The 20,502-nt window shown below is 47.3% G+C and overlaps 1 protein-coding gene and 1 non-coding gene across 2 annotated transcripts in view; one reads left to right on the plus strand and one right to left on the minus strand.

The window, feature by feature from the left end:
- The window catches only part of GSG1L (GSG1 like), a 254,812-nt gene that overhangs the window by 166,224 nt on the left and 68,086 nt on the right, over nucleotides 1-20,502 (minus strand). The window lies entirely within an intron of this gene.
- On the plus strand, nucleotides 13,404-13,476 carry TRNAG-UCC (transfer RNA glycine (anticodon UCC)). Its single transcript has one exon. It is a non-coding gene; the product is annotated as a tRNA-Gly (tRNA).

Consider the following 20,502-nt stretch of genomic DNA (forward strand, 5'->3'; position numbering starts at 1 on the left):
TTTACATTTTTACTGAAGTATAGTTGATTTAAACTGTTGTGTTAATTTCTGCTGAACAGCAAAATGATTCAGTTATCCATGCATATACTCTCTTTACAAAGTCTTTTCCAGTATGATGAATCACAGTATACTGAATATAGTTCCTTGTGCTATATAGTAGGACTTTGTTGTTTATCCATCCAATATAGATTAGTTTGCATCTTCTAATCCCAAATTCTGGCTCCTTCCCTCCCCTACCCCCTCCACTTCTTGGCAACCACAAATTTGTTCTTTATGTCTGTGTGTCTGTTTCTGTTTTGTAGATAAGTTCATTTATGGCAAGACCAAATATTAAAGTCACATCTTTAATCAAAAAACAAATAAAAGAAAATATTTTTATGGACTTTGGTTCTGACCGTGTACCTTGAAATCTTGCTGAATTCATTTATTCTAGTAGTTTTTAGTGGATTCTTATAAAGTACTATATACAAGAATGTATATATACTATAGACAATGCCACGGACAGAGGAGTTTGGCAGGCTACAGTCCATGAGGTCACAAAGAATCGGACCTAATGGAGCACACACACATCGATTTTCCTTTCATAGATATTCCTTATCAACTTGCAGAGCTCCCTTCTATTCCTAGTTTGTTGAGTAGTTTTATTGTAAAAGTATGTTTGCTTTCTTTTTAATCCTTTTATAGCCTGTAATGTAGTTCTGAGAATCCCTATTTTAGAGACCAGCAAACTGAGGCACTGAACTTCCAGTGACTTGCTCAAGACCACATAGGCAGTAAGTGACACATTCAACCCAGGTCCATAGGCTCCAAACTCCATGCCCTAAAGTTTTTCCAGCTATCTATTCCCATTTGCAGAGCTTCGGGGTCCTGAAAGCAACTCTCTGAGAACATACCTCCACATACATGGGGAAAATCCTCTAGGGGCTAAATAAAATGACTCTCATGCTTCCATTTCCAACTATGTGGACAAGACCAAACAGAAGATGTTTGAGCAGAGATGGTCAAAATTGGCCCACACTGACTGTGCAGGGCAAAGCTGAGGTTTAAGGAAAAATAATAGTGATGACGTAAGAAAGCCTGGATATATCAATGGTCAACAAGTCTAATGATGAAAATCCAAACTCAGAAGAGATTTTTTTGGCTCTAAACCCTTAGTTCCATGATAAAAGTTAGCTAACCATTTGTGAGAAAGGTATCAAACTAGCATATTGGCTAACTGCTTTTAGAAGTAGTTCTTAAAACATTAATGCTTTTTACAATCATTATTAAGTCTATATGTGGAACAAGGGATCTCGTTTGGGTATAAAACTGAAGACAAGTGTGCTTATCTGCTGGCACTGAGGCTTGTCAATTAGATCATGGAGCTGTGGCCTGTTACTACCACCTGATAGCTGCATACCTTCCTTGAACCACGGAAGCAGAAAGCTGGTGACGATGGTGGTTTAGTCGCTCACTCATGTTTGACTCTTGCAACTCCATGGACTGCAGCTCACCAGACTCCTCCGTCCATGGGACCTTGTTTCGGGGCACAGGCTCCAGGACGCATAGGCTTCAGTTGCGGCTTAATCTCCCCAAGGCATGTGGGGGCTTCCTAGACCAGGGATTGAACCAGGCAAGAAATACTGGAATGGGTCGCCATCTTCCTCTCCAGGGGATCTTCCCGACCAGGGATTGAAATTGGGTCTCCTGCACTGCAGTACAGTTCGGTTCAGCTGAGTCGCTCAGGCATGTCCAACTCTTTACAACCCCATGGACTGCAGCACACCAGGCCTCCCTGTCCTTCACCAACTCCCGGAGCTTGCTCAAACTCATGTCCATTGAGTCGATGATACCATCCAACCATCTCAGCCTCTGTCGTTCCCTTCACCTCCTGCTGTCAATCTTTCCCAGCATCAGGGTCTTTTCCAATGAGTCAGTTCTTCCCATCAGGTGGCCAAAGTATTGGAGTTTCATCTTCAGCATCAGTCCTTCCAATGAAAATTCAGGACTGATTTCCTCTAGGATTGGCTGGTTTGATCTCCCTGCAGTCCAAGGGACTCTCAAGAGTCTTTTCCAATACCACAGTTCAAAAGCATCAGTTCTTCAGTGCTCAGCTTTCTTTGTAGTCCAACTCTCACATCTATACATGACAACTGGAAAAACCATAGCTTTGACTAGGTGGACCTTTGTCGGCAAAGTAATGTCTCTGCTTTTTAATAAGCTGTCTAGGTTGATCATAGCTTTTCTTCCAAGGAGCAAGTGTTTTTTAATTTCATGGCTGCAGTCATTATCTGCAGTGATTTTGGAGCCCCCAAAAATGAAGTCTGTCACTGTTTCCATTGTTTCCCCATCTATTTGCCATGAGATAAGGGGACCGGATGCCATGATCTTAGTTTTTTGAATGTTGAGTTTTAAGCCAGCTTTGTCACTCTCCTCTTTCACTTTCATCAAGAGGCTCTTTAGTTCACTTTCTGCCATGAGGGTAGTGTCATCTGCATATCTGAGGTGATTGATATTTCTCCCAGCAATCTCAATTCCAGCTTGTGCTTCATCCAGCCCAGCATTTCACAAGATGTGCTCTGCATTGTAGATGGAGTCTTTATCAATTGAGCCACCAGGGAAGCCAGGAAGGATCCTAAAGGTCACCTAGTGTAAGTGGTTCTCAGCCCCGGGAAGCCCACCCACAGACATTCTGATGTAATTGGTCAGCAGGAGGCCTAAACATCAGTGGGTTTTCAAAGCCCCAGGTGATTCTAGTCAGACAACCAGGGTAAGATTCACACTCTAATCTGATCTGTAAAAACATCTATTTTTGAAGGTTTCCTGGTGGTCCAGTGTGGTTAAGAATCTGCCTGCTAATGCAGGGAACATTGGTTCAATCCCTGATCTAGGAAGACCCCACATGCCTCGGGGAAATTAAGCCACAACTGAAGCCTATGCATCCTGGAGCCTGTGCTTCGAAACAAGAGAAGCCACAGCAATGAGAAGCCCGTGCACCATACGGAAGAAAAGCCCCCGCTCGCCACAGCTAGAGAAAGCCAGCATACGTTAACGAAGACCCAGCACAGCCAAAAATAAATATATATTTATTTTATATTTTAAAAATAAATATATCTTATTTTAAATATATATTTTTAAATAAAAAATATCGATTTTCAGCATTAGAAAAGCAATAGTAAGTCATTTTAGTGGTGGTTGGTGCTATCGCACTGGACACTCCTTCAAGCAGCAGTGTTTATGGGGCAGGAGAGCAGGGTGGCCAAGGCCTGAGCTCTGGGATCAGTAGAAAGTGAAGTCGCTCAGTCGTGCCCGGCTCTTTGGGACCCCATGGACAGCAGCCTGCACCAAGCTCCTCTGTCCATGGGATTTTCCAAGCAAGAGTACTGGAGTAGGTTGCCATTGCCTTCTCCAGGGAATCTTCCCGACCCAAGGATTGAACCCAGGTCTCCCGCATTGTAGAAAGATGCTGAATCAGTAAGGCTGGGCCCAAATCCTGACTCCATCACTTCCTGTCACATGAGTTCCCAGTCTTTCTGGACCTTGAGTTCCCAGTCTGTAGAACAGGCACAGATCTGTAGGGGTGTTAGAAAGGCTCAACATGGGCAAAGAACTTAGGGCGCCTGGAACAGAGGGAGAGCTTAGGGACTTCCCTGGTGGCCCAGGGGCTGAGACTCCCAATGCTCCCAATGCAGGGGGCCCGGGTTCGATCCCTGGTCAGGGAAATAGATCCCACATGCTGTAACCAAGAGTTTGCATGCTGCAACTAAAAAAGATCCTACGTCCTGCAACTAAAGATTCCACATGACACAACTAAGACCTGGCACAGCCAAACAAACACATAAATGAGACGCTTTTTTAGGAAAAGAAGAGTAGGAGCTTAGGAGATGGTGACTGTCGTCATTGTCACCTTCCACACAGGGGTCAGAGAAGCCATGGGACTTCCTGAAAGACAAGACTGCCCTATGGCCCACCCCCATGGAGCTGGTGGCACGTGGCCACGGAGCCAGACCTGCCTGGGTTCCAGCCTGGCTCCATCGCTTACTAGACGTGCAACATCAACAGGAACCTTTTGGTGCCTCAGTTTCCCTACCTAGAAAAATGACGATCACGAATGCTAGTGTTTCTATAGTGCTTATTACAGGGTGGATCCGTAGGGCTCAGTGCCAACACCAGGTGGCAAGGCAAGGACCGCTCAGCAGCCAGGAGTCCAGCCAAGTGGTAGTTACAGGGATAAAGGGGTCCCCCTATGGCCCCACGCCTTCCATTGTTCCCCTCAAACCCATGGACACTGCCTGCTGGCTGCCTCATTTGTGCCCCCTTGAAGATGCCCTTTGGCCCATCATTCCCTCCGCCTCTGATCCCCTCTGACCTCCTTCTCCCAGAAGAAGACCAGAGGTTCTCCCAAAAGTCCTGAAAACTTCACAGCACCCAGGGACTGGGAAGGAACCTGCATTATGTGAAGTCTGAATTTCCTACTATCCCAGAAAATGGATATTCAGTCCCATGAGGACCAGAGAAATAAACTCATGGGAAGCACTTCGCCTGTAAGCAGTGACTCAGACCCACCGTAGCCTCAAAGGGAAACATCCTGCACGAGGATCTTCATCCTCGCCTCTTGCTCCAAGGTCTGTGGTCAACGGATGGGACTTGGAACCCAACCCCAACGCAAGGGTAGTCAATTCATGAGCTCTCAATACCCAGGAATGACTGGGGAAGCCTGCATGGACTGGGTAACCTAGAGGGTGTGTGCTCTGTCTAAAGGAATATGAATTAACATCCTGGCCGTCTGGACTGGTCAGGGTCCCGGCAGGAAACAGATGGCACCCTGGAAGGGGCTCACCGCAGACTGCTGAGCGAAGGGTCTATTCACAGACACGGGGACAGGGATGAGGGGCCAGCAATGTGGAAAGCCCTCAGCTCCAGCCTGAAAGGGCTGAGGAGGGAAAGGAGGCTGCAAGAGGTGAAGCCACAGAGAAGGACATGCCCCTTGGAGCTTAGCCGCACCCAAACAGGTATCAGAACCAGAAACTCTGGGGTAGGACCGAGAAGCTGCGTTTCTGACAAATTCCCAGGGGCTGCTGATGCTGCTGATCTGGGGACCACACAGTCCTTAGAGGAATGTGGTCACTGTCAAACCTCAACAGGGTGAGAACTAGGCAGGGGAGGAGGACCACTCCAACTTTTTAAAAAATTGATTTGTTTTCATCTTTTGGCCACACTGGCTCTTCACTGCCGCACTGAGGTTTCTCTAGCTGTGGCGAGCAGGGGCTACTCTGCAATACGATGCATGGGCTTCTCCTTGCGGTGGCTTCTCCAGCTGCCGATCACCGGCTCTACAGCTAGTGGGTTTTGGTAGTTGTGGCGCACAGGTTTTGTTGCCTTGCGGCATGTGGGATCTTCCCGGACCAGTGATCAAACTCATGCCCCTGCACTGGCAGGCAGATTCTGGACCAACAGGGAAGTCTCAACCCCAGCTATCTCCCCCTTCTGCCCTCTGATTTCCTGCCGATGCCTCCCGCTGGCTGGAACCAAAGAGAAAGAAGAGGACGTAGGAGTCTGGACACTGCACTTGAGTAGGGCAGTCTCTCACCGCACAGGGGGCAGAGGACAGACGTGGAGGGGTAAACAGCGAGTGACCAGTATGCCACCCTACCCAAGGTGGCCCTCACCCCTCCTTAGCCATCGCCCTCATCCCCTCACCCTGCATGCTTCTCTTTCATAATCTTATCACAATCTCCATCTAAAATGATCTTGTGTATGCATGCGGTCATATGTTTATCGTCTGGGTTCTCTACGGGGTGCGTGTGGACTTTTCCTCTACATGGGTTATATATACACATAGATATGCCTGGGCTGTGGGCTTGACCACATTCTGGACCATTCTGAAAACAATTCAAGAGTGCAGATGAAATCACTCGCTCTCTCTCTCCTTCTCTCTCTCTCTCTCTCTTTCTGTCGCAATCCTAGGAATCCAAATCACAACCAGCAGTGATACTTGAGGATGTTTGGATTAATTTTGATCCCTAAAAATATTCTTCTCTTTGGTTCCCAATACCAGTGTGTGATATTCATGCAGTTATATTCAGTGAACATTCATTGAGCACCTACTATGTGTCAGGCACCACTCAAGGTGCTAGGGACACAGCAGTGAACCTGGAGGCAAGTGCCCGCCCTCATGGAGCCGCTGATCTAATGTTAAAGTGTATGTGTCGAGCGCTCAGAATCCTTGCACCAAAAGAGGACGTGTCCCAGCTCATCTGAACGGTATTAGACGTGTATATTCAAACAAAACTAAGTCAGAGGGATACATGCTCTCCTATGTTCATTGCAGCACTATTCACAATAGCCAAGGCACGTTGCTGCTGCTGCTGCTGCTGCTGCTGCTGCTGCTGCTGCTGCTAAGTCACTCCAGTCATGCTTGACTCTGTGCGACCCCATAGACAGCAGCCCACCAGGCTCCCCCGTCCCTGGGATTCTCCAAGCAAGAACACTGGAGTGGGTTGCCATGTCCTTCTCCAATGCATGAAAGTGAAAAGTGAAAGGGAAGTCGCTCAGTCGTGTCCGACCTCAGTGACCCCATGGACTTCAGCCTACCAGGCTCCTCCGTCCATGGGATTTTCCAGGCAAGAGTACTGGAGTCGGGTGCCGTTGCCTTCTCTGAGCCAAGGCATGCAAACAACCTAAATGTCAGTCGACAGATGAACGGATAAAGAGGTGTTGCATATATACAATGGATACCACTCAGCCGTAAGAAAGAAGCCAATAACGCCATTTGCAGCAGCATGGATGCAACCGGAGACTATCATACTGTGTGAAGTAAGTCAGAAAGAAAGACGAGCACCATAGATCCCTTATACATGGAATCTACAATATGACGCAAGCGAACGTATCTATGAAGCAGAAAGAGACTTGGGGACATAAAGAGCAAACTGGCAGGGCTCAGGGGCAGGGGCTTGGGGGAGGGCTGGAGTGGGAGGCTGGGGTTAGCAGCTGTAAGCTATTATATGTAGAATGGATAAATAGCAAGGTTCCACTGTGCACCGCAGACAGCCATATTCAACATCCTGTGATAAACCATAATGGGAAAGAATATAAAAAGAATCTACATACATATGTGTGTGTGTGTATAACTAAATCACCTTGCGGTACAGCAGAAATAAATACAACAGTGTAAATCAGATATATGAAAATTAAAATTAGTAAATAAACAGTGCCCAGATAGCGTCTCTGAGACAAGTGGAAGCTCCATGACCACGCATCTCATTTGCTGCTGTGTCCTCATAGCCTGTACAGTAACAGGTGCTCCGGACATGACGTGGTGATGGAATGAGTACATGAAGAGCATTTCACAAATGGCCTTTGCCAAGGATTACACCATATGGGGGCAGCTCTACAGAATCCTACGGATGTGGCCATCACACCTGCAGGTCAAGGTGAGACAAGAAACTGAGCTCTAGAGCATCTCAGGGCCCACCTGAGAGGAAAGAGGCAATCAGAGAGGCATTCCAGCCTCACAGCTGCCAAGACACAGAGGGCTTGGAGCCCGGAGATCAGCCTGGAGGTGATATTTTTAATGGCCACCTTTCACCTCCTTTTCTGCTGCTTGTTGCCTGGTAGTTCAGATTTACAACCTCCCTTTTCCCACCTCTCAATCTCAACATCTTCTCTCCCTCCATTTGGCCATATTTGACCCATCCCTAGCCTTCAAGTTCACCGGCTCCCCCACCACAAATCAAGTATTATCCACCAACCACCTGCCCCACCCTGAAGGGATATCTCCCTGAATTTCCAGTGTTTCACCTCCCAAGACACTGTCCCCTTCTACTTCGGGCACAGCTTGGCCCCTATGGCACTGTCAACAGCAGATCTATCCACCATCAGGTAGAAGCTAGAGGGCCCAGTGACCCAAGAAGAGTCCAGAGCAAGCAGCATGCTAAGAACTTGGCACACGTCACAACTGTATAAAGTCAGTACTCATCTCCACTTTACAGATGAGGAAACTGAGGCTTACACAAGCAAAGTGACCTACCCAAGGTTACACAGCCAGGGAGCAGGAGGACTGGGAGCTGGACCCAGGTCTGTATCTTTCCAAAGTGCTTTCCATCGTGAAAGAGACTGACTTGCACAGAGGAGGTGGGGACCAAGGGCAGACTAGCTTGTTTGGACTCCAGCAATTCAACACTGTCTCTGAAATACACTTTTTAACCATCATAATATGGGGAGTTCCTATCCTTTGCAAAAGCAGAGAGGCTAGTATGAGAGTCCCATGTCCCCATCCCAGCTTGGAAACTGTCGCCCCATGATCAGTCTTTTCTCTCTGCACCCACCACCCCCACCACTAGTGGAGCTGCCGTTGTGGTTCAATCGGTAAGTCGTGTCCAGCTCTGGGCAACCCCATGAACTGCAGCACGCCAGGCCTCCCTGTCCTTGACTATGCTCTGGAGTTTGCTCCAACTCAGGTCTATTGAGTTGGTGATGCCATTCAACCATCACATCCTCTGTCGTCCCCTTCTCCTCCTGCTCTCAATCTTTCCCACCGTCAGGGTCTTTTCAGAGTTGGCTTTTCACATCAGGTGGCCAAAGTATTGGAGTTTCAGCTTCAGCATCAGTCCTTCCAATGAATATTCAGGGTTGATTTCCTTTAAGATTCACTGGCTTGATCTCCTTGCTGTCCAAGGGACTCTCAAGAGTCTTCTCCAGCACCACAATTCAAAAGCATCAATTCTTTGGCACTCAGCCTTCTTCATGGTCCAATTCTCACAGCTGTACTTGACTACTAGTGGGGTTATCTTGAAACAAATCCTAAATGTCTCTTTGAAAGGTTTGCTTCCTTGCTCAGAAAAGACAAATGGAAAGTCATTTCTTCTTAAACCCTGTGGTGTCACCCTACTGGGGCTGTTGACTTTTAGCATTACAGGAATAAAATACGCAACCCAAGAGGTCCTGACCTGCTCTAGCTGTTGACTCCTTCTGACCCACTGTCTGTGGGACCTGGCTAAGCTAAGGGTGAGGGTGGCTCAGAAATTGCCCTCAACACAACATCTTCAGTTTGTCAGCTGGTGCTCCGATCCTGCCACCAAGGGGAGCGCCTGGCACAGGTTCTCAGCAGAAACAGTAGAAACGAGGCTTCCAAGAATCCACCCCAGAGACAATCGGTGGGTCAGAGCCACCTCCTCTCTGACTCACCACGCACGCATGATTCCAGGAATCTTACCCCGAGGTCCCTCCTCCAGGTCTGATCTTCTTGAGAAAGAAGCTCACGGTGGAGGCGCCCAGGGGAGGCGGGTGCCCTGCCCATGGGGGCCAGGCAGGCTGTGCTCCCCAGTGAAAAGCCTGCACTCTCACTTCCCAGGAGTTCAAAACCCAGCTCTGCCACCTGCCAGCTGTGGGAACACTGGGGGAACAATGGTTTTCATTTATTTGATTGGGTTTTTTGGCCAGGAAAAGGCCTCATGGTGTTGCTAAAGGGCTAAACGAGGTAACAGGTATAAAACAAGATGTCTTCAGTTAGGATTTAAATCAGGCAACACCTGCGAGGGATCAGCCTGATGCATCAACACCCACATCCCTCTGTCATTCATCACAGCTCCCAGGGCGCCCTCCGAGAAAGGTGAACGGAGGTGTCTGGGTTCCAAAACCATAAGACGTGAGTTCACATCCCTCCTCTGCCTCTTCCTGGCCCCGTGACCTCAGGAAGTGGCTTCATCGGTCTGAGCCTTTGCCTCAGCTGCCAGATGAAAGTCCTTTGGGATCTGCCCTCTAGGCTTGCCAAAGAGGATGAAAACAGAAGGGAGTGTGAGACGATGCCTGCCCCATGCTTGAAGTGCTATTTTTGATTCGGTCCCTGGATCCCAAGTTAGAGTCACACTGCGCTCCTCCAAAGGAGAGAGAACCTGGATGTCTTCTCAAGCCAGAATCAGGAGGCTGTAATGGTGCCGCCTCAGCCCGAGCAGGTGAGGGGAGCCTGGCAGGGCCACGAGCACAATCCAGGGAGGTGGTGAGAGGCAGATGCCCAAGGCTGGCAGAAGGCGTGAGGAGCCTTGAGGGTCAGCCAAGTCACCCTTGGCATGAACACGCAGGCACCAGATCTGCGTGGCAGCAGGAAGATGAGCAGCAAGAGGAAGGGGCTCTGGGGGCGGTCCCAGAGTCCTTGGCTGGGTCCCCAGATCCTGGTCTGAGGATCGTGACTTAATTCCATGTTCCACCTGATGGTGAAGGCGAGGTTTCAGGGACTTGCAGGGTAGGGAGAGGGCATCTGGAGGGAGCCCCACGGGTGAGGGGCCAGGTCCAATCTGCTTTACAAACTACCACCCCCATTGTACAGATGAAGAAACTGAGGCACAGACAGACTGAGTAACTTGTCTAAGGTTACACAGTGGAAAGTGGAGCCAGGATTCAAGTGGAGATGGCCCATCACAGATCCTTTGAATTTAGCCACTACTCTGTGCTGCCCGAGCAGAATAAGCTGGTTCTAGAAAAATCTATTCTTTCTAAGGGAAGTCTCAGATGCCCTCCAAAAGGACTCCAGGAAAAAAATCAGCATCCATCAGGATGGCGCTGCATTTCAAGAAGTTGGGCCAGATGCCCAAACATGGCTGGTTCTGAGTTTACCTCTGGTTCTGAGACCCAGATTCCATGGAGCCCAACCCCTGGGCAGGCACTTGGCTAGTTGTCTGTATAGCAGGAGTCTTTGACTTGCTGGGAGAGCAGAGGAAAACAGTCCTGGACCCCCAACAAATGTGGCTGAAGAGAAACGATTTTAGCTGTTTGACAAGGGCGAAAATTCACACACCTTCGCTGGGCTGGATTCAAGGCATTCAGCACCAAGAGCAGAAAGTAAAGAAACATGCCAGCAGATTCTAAGTGAAGCTTTTCCTCTCGCTCTCCACGCTGGCAGCAGAGCCTTGGCAAGCCCTTCCTTGGAATTCTCTGGAGGCCTCTGCCAGTTCAACTGACAGGGCAGCAGATGGCATACACTTATCTGCTGATGATATTTTGATTTATTTATCTCTTACAGATGGTACCAGGCCTTGATTTCTGGCAGAAGTTCAAAATATGGGTCAACTTTCTGGGGATAATCGTTTCTCCAAGTGGATGAAATACTGGAAACTGAAATCCTGCCTGGCATCACAACTGTGTCACCCTGACCCCCGGACACACCTTGCTCGGGCACCTGGGGCCATTAAAAATGGAAGGCAAGAATTTGTTCTGAAGAACTGTACAGCCAGAAGAACCTAATTGCTTATTTCAGATGAACACCATAGTGGTTAAATGCAAGAGCTATGAACTCAAGGACTTCCCTGGTGCCTCAGATGGTTAAGAAATGCCTGCAGTTGGATCAGGAAGATCCCCTAAAGAAGGGAATAGCTACTCACTCCAATATTCTTGCCTGGAGAATTCCATGGACAGAGGAGCCTGGTGGGCTACAGTCCATGGAGTCGCAAAAAGTCGGACACAACTGAGCGACAAACACTTGAACTCATAGAGCCCCTGCTACTTACAAACTCTGAGACCCAGCCCAGACTCTCTGGGCCTTAGTTTCCTCATCTGTAAAATGGGTGTAACTGTCATCTCCACCACATAAGCTGTGACAGAATCTGCTAGCTATCCATCCAAAAAATGTGCCACCCCTTTTATAGTGTGGAGTTATTGCTACAGAGTGGCTGCCCCGCCAGGCACAATATTTCCCAGCACCCCTACATCCTGCTGGGGTCATGTGACTGGTTCTTGCCTATAAAATGTGAGTGTAAGTGATGTATGGCACTTCCTGAGGCGGGCGTTTATGAAATGGGCGTGCCTTTTCTTTCCTCTTCAGCCCAGATGCAAAGGGCTCTGAGGCCCTAGGAAATGGTGGAGGCACAACATGGAAGTTGCCAGATCCCCAAATCCCTGTGTGGAGGAGAGCTGACACCCACCAGCATCAGCTGTGTTCCATGAGCTACTATGTCAGTCCCCTGCCATCTCAGGGGTCTATTTGTTACAGCAGCTGTTACTGCCTTATACATAGTTCAGGATCCAATGAAAACATACATGCGAGACAGCTGGTGCATGACAAGAACTCAGCAAGTGTTCCCAATTATTATTACTGTCCTCTTTCAAGGGAGCTTGATAAATAAAGGATTTGTGGTGTTTTTATGTCATCCCATATGCTGGGTTTGGTTAAAGCAAAGCTGCTTTTCTCAATACCTCAGTCTTATTTCTGCCCTTTTGTTTTATACTATCGAATATCTTTCATCCTCTGTTCTATCTCACTCCTCAAAATGATGTTCTGAGAGAGAAATTAAGGAGAGAGTATGTATAGTTTTCCTGTGGTACCCTGTGGCTGACACACACAGACGTTATAGCTCACAATCATTTGTATTAATATCCTCACTTTTCTCCTCTGCTCCCTCAACCCAGAAGTCTCCACCTTGGCTGGGGATGGGAGGAGGGACTTGGGGCCATAAAGCCCACCATGCTCAGTTTCAAGACATGGAAACGAAAGCCCAGGGAGGGCTCGTGATTTGCTTATGACCTTGTCATCAGGCAGATATTGAGCTGAAGCTGGAACTTGAGTCCTATGTCTTCTAACCCAGAAGAAGGTATGAGAGGCCAGGGGCCTCACTGTCTGTGGCTACAGAAAGCAACAGTTGCCAACCCTTAAAATCAACACATATGAGGTGCAAAAGTAAAAGTACTTTTTTTACTTTCACAAAAGTAAAAGTGAACTTGCTCAGTCGTGTCTGACTCTTTGCAACCCCATGGACTGTAGCCTGCCAGGTTCCATCCATGGGATTTTCCAGGCAAGAATACTGGAGTGGGTTGCTATTTCATTCTCCAGGGGATCTTCCCAACCCAGGGATCAAAAGCAGGTCTCCCACACTGCCGACAGACTCTTTACCGTCTGAGCGTAAGATGCCAGGCACTGTTCTAAATCTCCATAAGCACTACCTTGTCTAATTCTCATAACAACCATAAGAAGGAGACACTGTTACTGTTCCCATTTACCAGATGAAGAAACTGAGGCCCAGTGAGGTTAAGTATCTTACCCAAACCCACAAAGATAGTAAGTGGTTGGATCCAGGATCCCACCCAGGGAATCTAATTTCAGAGGCCTCACTTTTTTCTTTTTAATTTGGCCACACCACACTGCTTGGGGGATCTTAGTTCCCCAACCAGGGATAGAACCTGCACCCTGAGCTGTGGAAGTACTGAGCCCTAACCGCTGGACTGCCAGCGAAGTCCCCGAGGCCTCGGTTTTAATCATGTTTGGAGGGATGGAACTTGTAGGAAGCAGTTGATTTTTTTTTTTTCTGCTTGACTTTAGGACCAGAACTAAATGCAGTGAGCCCAAGGAGCAGCCCTACCCAACACAACCAAAGAAGAGTCCAGCCACAGAAAAAGTCCCTCCCCGGTGGCATTAAACTTCCCAGGAGTGAGAGATTTCCCTGGTGGTCCAGTGGTTAGGACCCTATACTTCCACTGTAGGGGGCCATGGTTCGATTCCTGGTCGGGAAACTAAGATCCGCCAAAACAAAACAAAACAAAAACGAACAAGCCAAAAAGCCCTCAGACTTCCAGGAGCTGAGAGGATGTAAGAAAAGGTTGGATTCCCACATGGAGATGTTGCCAGGAGATTCAAGCAGCCAGTGAGGTATCAGACTGGGCGGTGCTGCCTCACGTCCCACAGGTGGTTCATGATGGGAGCTGTGACACTAAATAACACTGTCACATCACGAGAAGTGATTTTCCCTTCCAACACTTCAAGATTACTTCCAGAAAAAAAAAATCAGTTTTGTGCTAGCCTGTCCTAAACATGGCTCTAACACTTGTAATCTTCTGTTTCAAAAAGAGAGAAACAGCAAAAATACCAGTTAGAATCTGACTGCATTGTTTTCTTGTATGCACGCACATACACACACACGCACGTATATATTTCTTCTATTTTTGGCAAGCCATGCTGACTTTCTATTTCCAATTGGAATTGAAAGCTCTCCTTTTAAATTCATTTCTGTAAGGAAAATGTGAGACAATATGCAGCATAAAAAAAAATTCATAGTAGAACAGGAGTATGTGACTAAGAACAAATTCAAAAAGGTGTTAAAAGAAGAACTGCAGTCTGGCAAACCCTGGGATAAAAGCATTCTGTGCTTCTAGGTCCACTCCACGCCCAGAGCTTGCAGGGCTACCATCCTGCACAAGGCTGGGAGGACCATCCACATGAGAGTTTATACAAATGAGGCTCCCTGGAGTCCTGCAGTGCACAGCCTGTATGGCTGTACACAGCAGCCATGGATATTTTTAGAGTAACACATACCCCCAAACACAGGACAAAAGAGAATTAATCTGCTATTCAGCTAGACTGAAATTGGCAGTCAAAGTTACTCACTCCAAATTATGGCAATCTTTGATCTTCCCACCATGTACCCGCCCCCCCCCCCCACCGTGCTCACGGGCCACCAGGCTGCCCAAGCATTGCTGGCACCCAATCCATCCTCAGGGATGAATGGAAGAACCAGAACCCAGGGCATGGGATTCTCCTGAGGGGAGCCGGCAGGAAGATAAATGGCAGGCGAGCTGCACATTCAGCTACAAAGGCAGCGGAAAGACATCCTCAGACGTGAAGGCACTTGGAGAATACAGTGTCCATGAACCACTCTGGGAAAAGCTAGTTGACACTGAAATTTAGCTCACCCGGGAATGAACCAAAGTCAACTCAAGAATGGAGAAGTCATAGTAAAATCAGCAAGGCAAAGAAGGCACTCTGGAAAATCCTTCAAGAGATGGGAATACCCGACCACCTTACCTGCCTCCTGAGAAATCTGTATGCCGGTCAAGAAACAACAGTTAGAACTGGACATGGAACAACAGACTGGTTCCAAATTGGGAAAGGAGTACGTCAAGGCTGTATATTGCCACCCTGCTTATTTAACTTACATGCAGAGTACATCATGCAAAATACTGGGCTGGATGAAGCACAAGCTGGAATCAAGATTTCCAGGAGAAATATCAATAACCTCAGATATGCAGATGACACCACCATTATGGCAGAAAGCGAAGAGGAACTAAAGAGCCTCTTGATGAAAGTGAAAGAAGAGAGTGAAAAAGTTAGCTTAAAACTCAACATTCAAAAAACTAAGATAATGGCATCCGGTCCCATCACTTCATGGCAAATAGATGGGGAAACAATGGAAACAATGAGAGACTTTATTTTGGGGGGCTCCAAAATCACTGCAGATGGTGACTGCAGCGATGAAATTAAGACACTTGCTCCTTGGAAGAAAAGCTATGGCCAACCTGCTGCTGCTGCTTCTAAGTCGCTTCAGTCGTGTCCTACTCTGTGCAACCCCATAGAATGGCCAACCTATACAGCTTATTAAAAAGCAGAGACATTACTCTGCCGACAAAGGTCCATCTAATCAAAGCTATGATTTTTCCATTAGTCATGTATGGATGTGAGAGTTGGACCACAAAGAAAGCTGAGCACTGAAGAATTGATGCTTTTGAACTGTGGTGTTGGAAAAGACTCTTGAGAGTCCCTTGGACTGAAGGAGATCAAACCAGTCAATCCTAAAAGAAATAAACCCTGAATATTCATTGGAAGGACTGATGCTGAAGCTGAAACTCCAATACTTTGGCCACCTGATGGGAAGAACTGACTCACTGGAAAAGACCCTGATGCTGGGAAAGATTGAAGGTGGAAGGAAAAGGGAAAGACAGAGCATGAGATGGTTGGTTGGCATCACCAACTTGATGGACATGAGTTTAAGCAAGCTCCAGGAGTCGGTGATGGACAGGGAAGCCTGGCATGGTACAGTCCATAGGGTCACAAAAAAAGTCAGACATGACTGAGCAACTGAACTGAACTAAAACACCCAAACAAAATGAAACTATTGGAGATATTAAGGGTCACAAGTCAAAGGCTGTAGTGCAATCCTGACCTTGTAAGACTCACTGTTTAGTTGCTAAGTCGTGTCTGATTCTTTTGACACCCCATGGACTGTAACCCCCCTTCCCATTACAAGGGTAACTATCTACCTAGAGTCAAATTCCTGGGCAGACGAGAAGGGAGATTAGAACTCAGTCCTCACATGTGAACACATGTCTCCAGCAACCCCAATATGGCTCTCTGACCCAGGGTCACTGAGAAAGAGCCTCTCATGTTGTAGGAATTTCCCAGGTTGATTGAAAAAAAAAAAAAAAACAAAGAAAGAAAATCAACTTATACTTACCTGTGCCAAGTCAGTCCTAAACATCTCTATCTCTCTCATATACACACATTCATTTCTCTTGAGGTCCAGTCTCCCTGCCTCCACACTGTCAGTCACGAGGATGTTTATGGAGCCCCAATCTGAAATTCCGTTCAGGAACTCTCACTTAATTTCAGTTCTCATCAGAATCATCACGTCCTCAGACATTTATTAAAAATGTAGACTCCCAAAGATGTATATTCTCTGTGACCCAACAATTTCATTCCTTGGGATTCTTCCTACAGACATACCCACACATGTGCAAAATTACAGAAGGTCAAGATAATTCATTGCAGCATTATTTTAATAACAAAAGACTAGAAGTAATCTAAATTCCCAAGAAGTAAATCAGAAATACACATTCGATTTATGGAAAACTCACATGTGGTGCTAGTGGTAAAGAACCTGCCTGCCAATACAGGAGACGTAAGAGACACGGGTTCTATCTCTGTATCAGGAAGATCCCCTGGAGGAGGGCATGGCAACTCACTCCAGTATTCTTGCCTGGAGAATCCCATGGACAGAGGAGCCTGGTGGGTTACAGTCCATAGGGTTACAAAGAGTCAGACATGACTGAAGCACCGTAGCATGAATGCACGCACATCCATTAAAGCAGCTCTTTCTCTCTCAGAACATTAACATAGAATATTAATATTAATTGATATCAGTACAAAACACAGGATATCAATATTCAAAGAAAAAGTGGTTACCCCACTGAAGTTTGAGCCTCATTCCCCTTACAGAATAAATCTGAGCATTTCATCTGCCTTTTTTTCTCTTTAAGCCATGCCACGTGGCATGTGGGATCTTAGTTCCTCGACCAGGGATTGAACTTTTGCCTCATGCATTGGAAGTGCAGTCTTAACCACTGGGCCACCAAGGAAGTCCCTTCTGCCCCTTCTTTTCTCCAGTGCGGTCTCCGTCTTCTCCTTCAGACACTGTATTAGTTTCCTATGCTGCTATAACAAGCTACCACAAACTTAAAGTCTTAAAAAATACAAAATTTCATCTTGTAATTCTATAGGTCAGAATTCCAATAAGAGTCCCACTGAGTTAAAATCATGGCACTGGCAGGGCTATGTGTCTTCGAGGAGACTCTGTGGACGATTCCCCAGGCTTGCCTTTTTCTAGCTTCTCATGGCTGCCCACAATCCTCGACTCATGGTCCCTTCCCCCATCTGCAAAGTCAGCCATGTTGAATCTCTCTCCTTCCATAGACAAAGCTCCCTCTCTGATGACAACTGGAAAGGGTCTCCTCTTTCAAGGACTCATGTGATTAAATTGGGCCCATCTGAAACATTCAGGATAATCTCCCCAATCAAAATCCTTAACTGAATCACATCTGAAAAAAAATCTCTTTCACCATTTGCGGCAGCAAATTCATGGTTATGGAGATTCTCACGGGGACCTCTTGGAGAGACAGCCTTGTCTGCCCACCATGGCTACCCTGGACTCAAGCCAAGGCACTCATCACATCTCATCAAACTCAAGACCACGTGATGATCTATCCATCCCTCTGCCTGAAAGGCTCTTTCTCACCTGCCAGACTCCTATTCAAACCTTCAAGACTGAACTCCATAGCCACCTCCTCAGTGAAGCCCTCCCTGATTCCCTCAAGAAGAATTAGGGACCCAGCTAGCACTCTGGAAAGACCCCTCCATAAGACCCCACCTGTCACTTGGCATTTGAATGATTTGCCTGTATGTGCCAGCAAGCAACTTAAGAGTGAAAAGTTATTCAACCACACATCCCCACCATTCAGCATGATGTCTGGCACGCGATAGGTTTAGCAAACACTGAAGGAATGAATGACTTAAGCCCTTCTATTTTACTGAGGCGTGCAAAATATACATATCGCTGTTGCTGCTTAGTCGCTAAGTCATGTCCAACTCTTTGCGACCCCATGGACTGTAGCCCACCAGGCTCCTCTGTCCACAGGATTTCCCAGGCAAGAATACCAGAGTGGGTTGCCGTTTCCTTCTCCAAGGGATCTTCCCAACTCAGGAATCGAACCCACATCTCCTGCTTGGCAGGCAGATTCTTTGCCACTGAGCCACTTGAGAAGTCCCAAAATACATATGTATAAAATACATATATTAGGTATATATATATATATGTATATACATATGTGTTTAATACATATATGTATGCGTATATATGTATACGCATACATATATTTACTTATTAATATTTTATTATTTGCGATTCAGAATATGTTTTTATGTGTCTGTTGTTATTACAATGTATGCTGTTATTATTGTCAGTCCACGTGCCTGGCATATGACAGGAGTTCAATAAATATTTGCCAAGTAAATCAATTAATAAGCATATCTAATGTTTATTGAACTTTTTCTATATTCCAGGCACTTGGCTAAGCTTTTTATAATCTCTGCCTCCCTCATTAATTTTTCCACAACAACCCCCAGGGGAGCACTACTGTATCTGGGTAATGAGTACTAGCTGCTGTTACAAATATCTCAAAATCTGAAAGGCTTATTTCTCAGCTGTCTCTCTTGCATGCCTCCCATCCATGAGGTGACTCAAGGACCCAGGCTGCTTCCATGGCACAGATGCACCATGGGAAGAAAGAGAAAGGATGGAGAGAACACATGGGACACTTCCCCACCTTGGCCCAGAAAGGACTTGCATCTCTTCCATTCATATCCCACCTGCCACATCAGTCACATGGTCAATCCCACTGCAAAGGATGCTGGGAAATTCAGAGGAGCTCACAGATACTGATAAGTATAGAGGCCACTGCCACAGTCATTATCTGCCTCATCTTACAGTTGAAGAAACAGAGGGTCAGAGGAATGGAGACATGGCCCAAGACATTGCAGCTAGCGTGAGTGGGAGACCAATTCAAGCCCAGGTCTATCTGCCTGCAAAACCACCCTCTTAGCCACTGCCTGCTCACAGCTCACCACAAAGGACAGAGGCCTGATACCCCGATGAGTGGCAGGAAGGACCCCACCCTGGAATGGGCATTTCCTCTGGACAATCCCCACAGTGGATAAATCCACACAAGAGAACATCGGGAGATGGCCAGGTCCGGGCCCACCATATTCCCTTATCCTTCCGGTGTCAGTTTATTCATAAGCATCTGAATACTGACACGAGGCAGACGTTATGTGCTTGATTTTCCCCTCCAGACTGTTGCAAAAGGGGAAATAAAATCCGTTTTTTTAAGTGAGCATCAGATGACGCTTGAACAAAACCAATAACTCTTTCAGGACGAGCAGCTCTCTAAGCTTCCCACATACGTTCTCCAAGTGTCATTTCTGGCATTTCTTTGGCAGTTGTTTATTGTCTGCAAAGAAACATCACTCCTTCCTGTATGCCTCTCCTCTCCTCCCGGTAACCTTCTCCCATGGCATTAGCCCTCTGCCCTTGCAGTTTAAAATTGCAACAAAAAAAATTTCCCCTAACTCCCCTGAGTTGCTTTGCCAGCATCAATCCCAGATCCTGCATCCTCTTTCCAGACCCCATCATTCTTGTCTGCCTGTTCCTGTCTTTTAGCGTCAGCAACTCAGCTGACACAACTGCAATTACAAGTCAATTCGCAATTATTCAGCGCTGATTATGCAGGGAGTAGATTCCTCCGGCTTCTTGCTTCCCTCCTCTCTGTCGACCTGGCACTGCTCGTTAGCACCTCCATCAGCAGGGAAGCAAGGAAAAGAGTCTGCCAAACTCCCAGCCATCAAGACCAGTTCCTGGGGCTCCCCTGGTGGTCCAGTGGTTAAGAATCCGCCTGCCAATGCAGGGGACACAGGTTCCATCCCTGATCCAGGAAGATTCCACATGCCTTGAGGCAACTAAGCCTGTGCGCCACAGCCACTGAAGCCCACGTGCTGCAGCCACTGAAGCCTGTGCACCCGGAGCCACGCCCCACATCAAGAGAAGCCACCGCAATGAGAAGCCTGCACATTGCAACCAACAGTAGCCCCCGCTCGCTGCAACCAGAGAAAGCCCTCAAGCAGCAACGAAGACCCAGTGCAGCCAAAAATTAACAATTATTTTTTTTTAAGTCCACTTCCTGATCAGTCATTTCTGTTTGGCAAGGAGGCAACTCGGACACTGGCCTCATCTGCTCATGTTGCCTCTTCCCCAAGTCACACAGATAATTCGATGCTTACGACCATTTTTCCTGAAAGGAGAAGGGAGCTATGGCCGGTACTAGGCTGGATCTCCCATGCTCATGGCTGCTCCCACCAGCCTGTGACATCGGCACACTTCGCAACAAGCGTGCCGGGGTGAGCAGTGAGCCTGTTGTCAGCTACAGCGCACAGCTTGA

Source organism: Ovis aries, chromosome 24 (assembly GCF_016772045.2).
Source record: "Ovis aries strain OAR_USU_Benz2616 breed Rambouillet chromosome 24, ARS-UI_Ramb_v3.0, whole genome shotgun sequence".
In the NCBI taxonomy this organism is placed as follows: domain Eukaryota; kingdom Metazoa; phylum Chordata; class Mammalia; order Artiodactyla; family Bovidae; genus Ovis; species Ovis aries.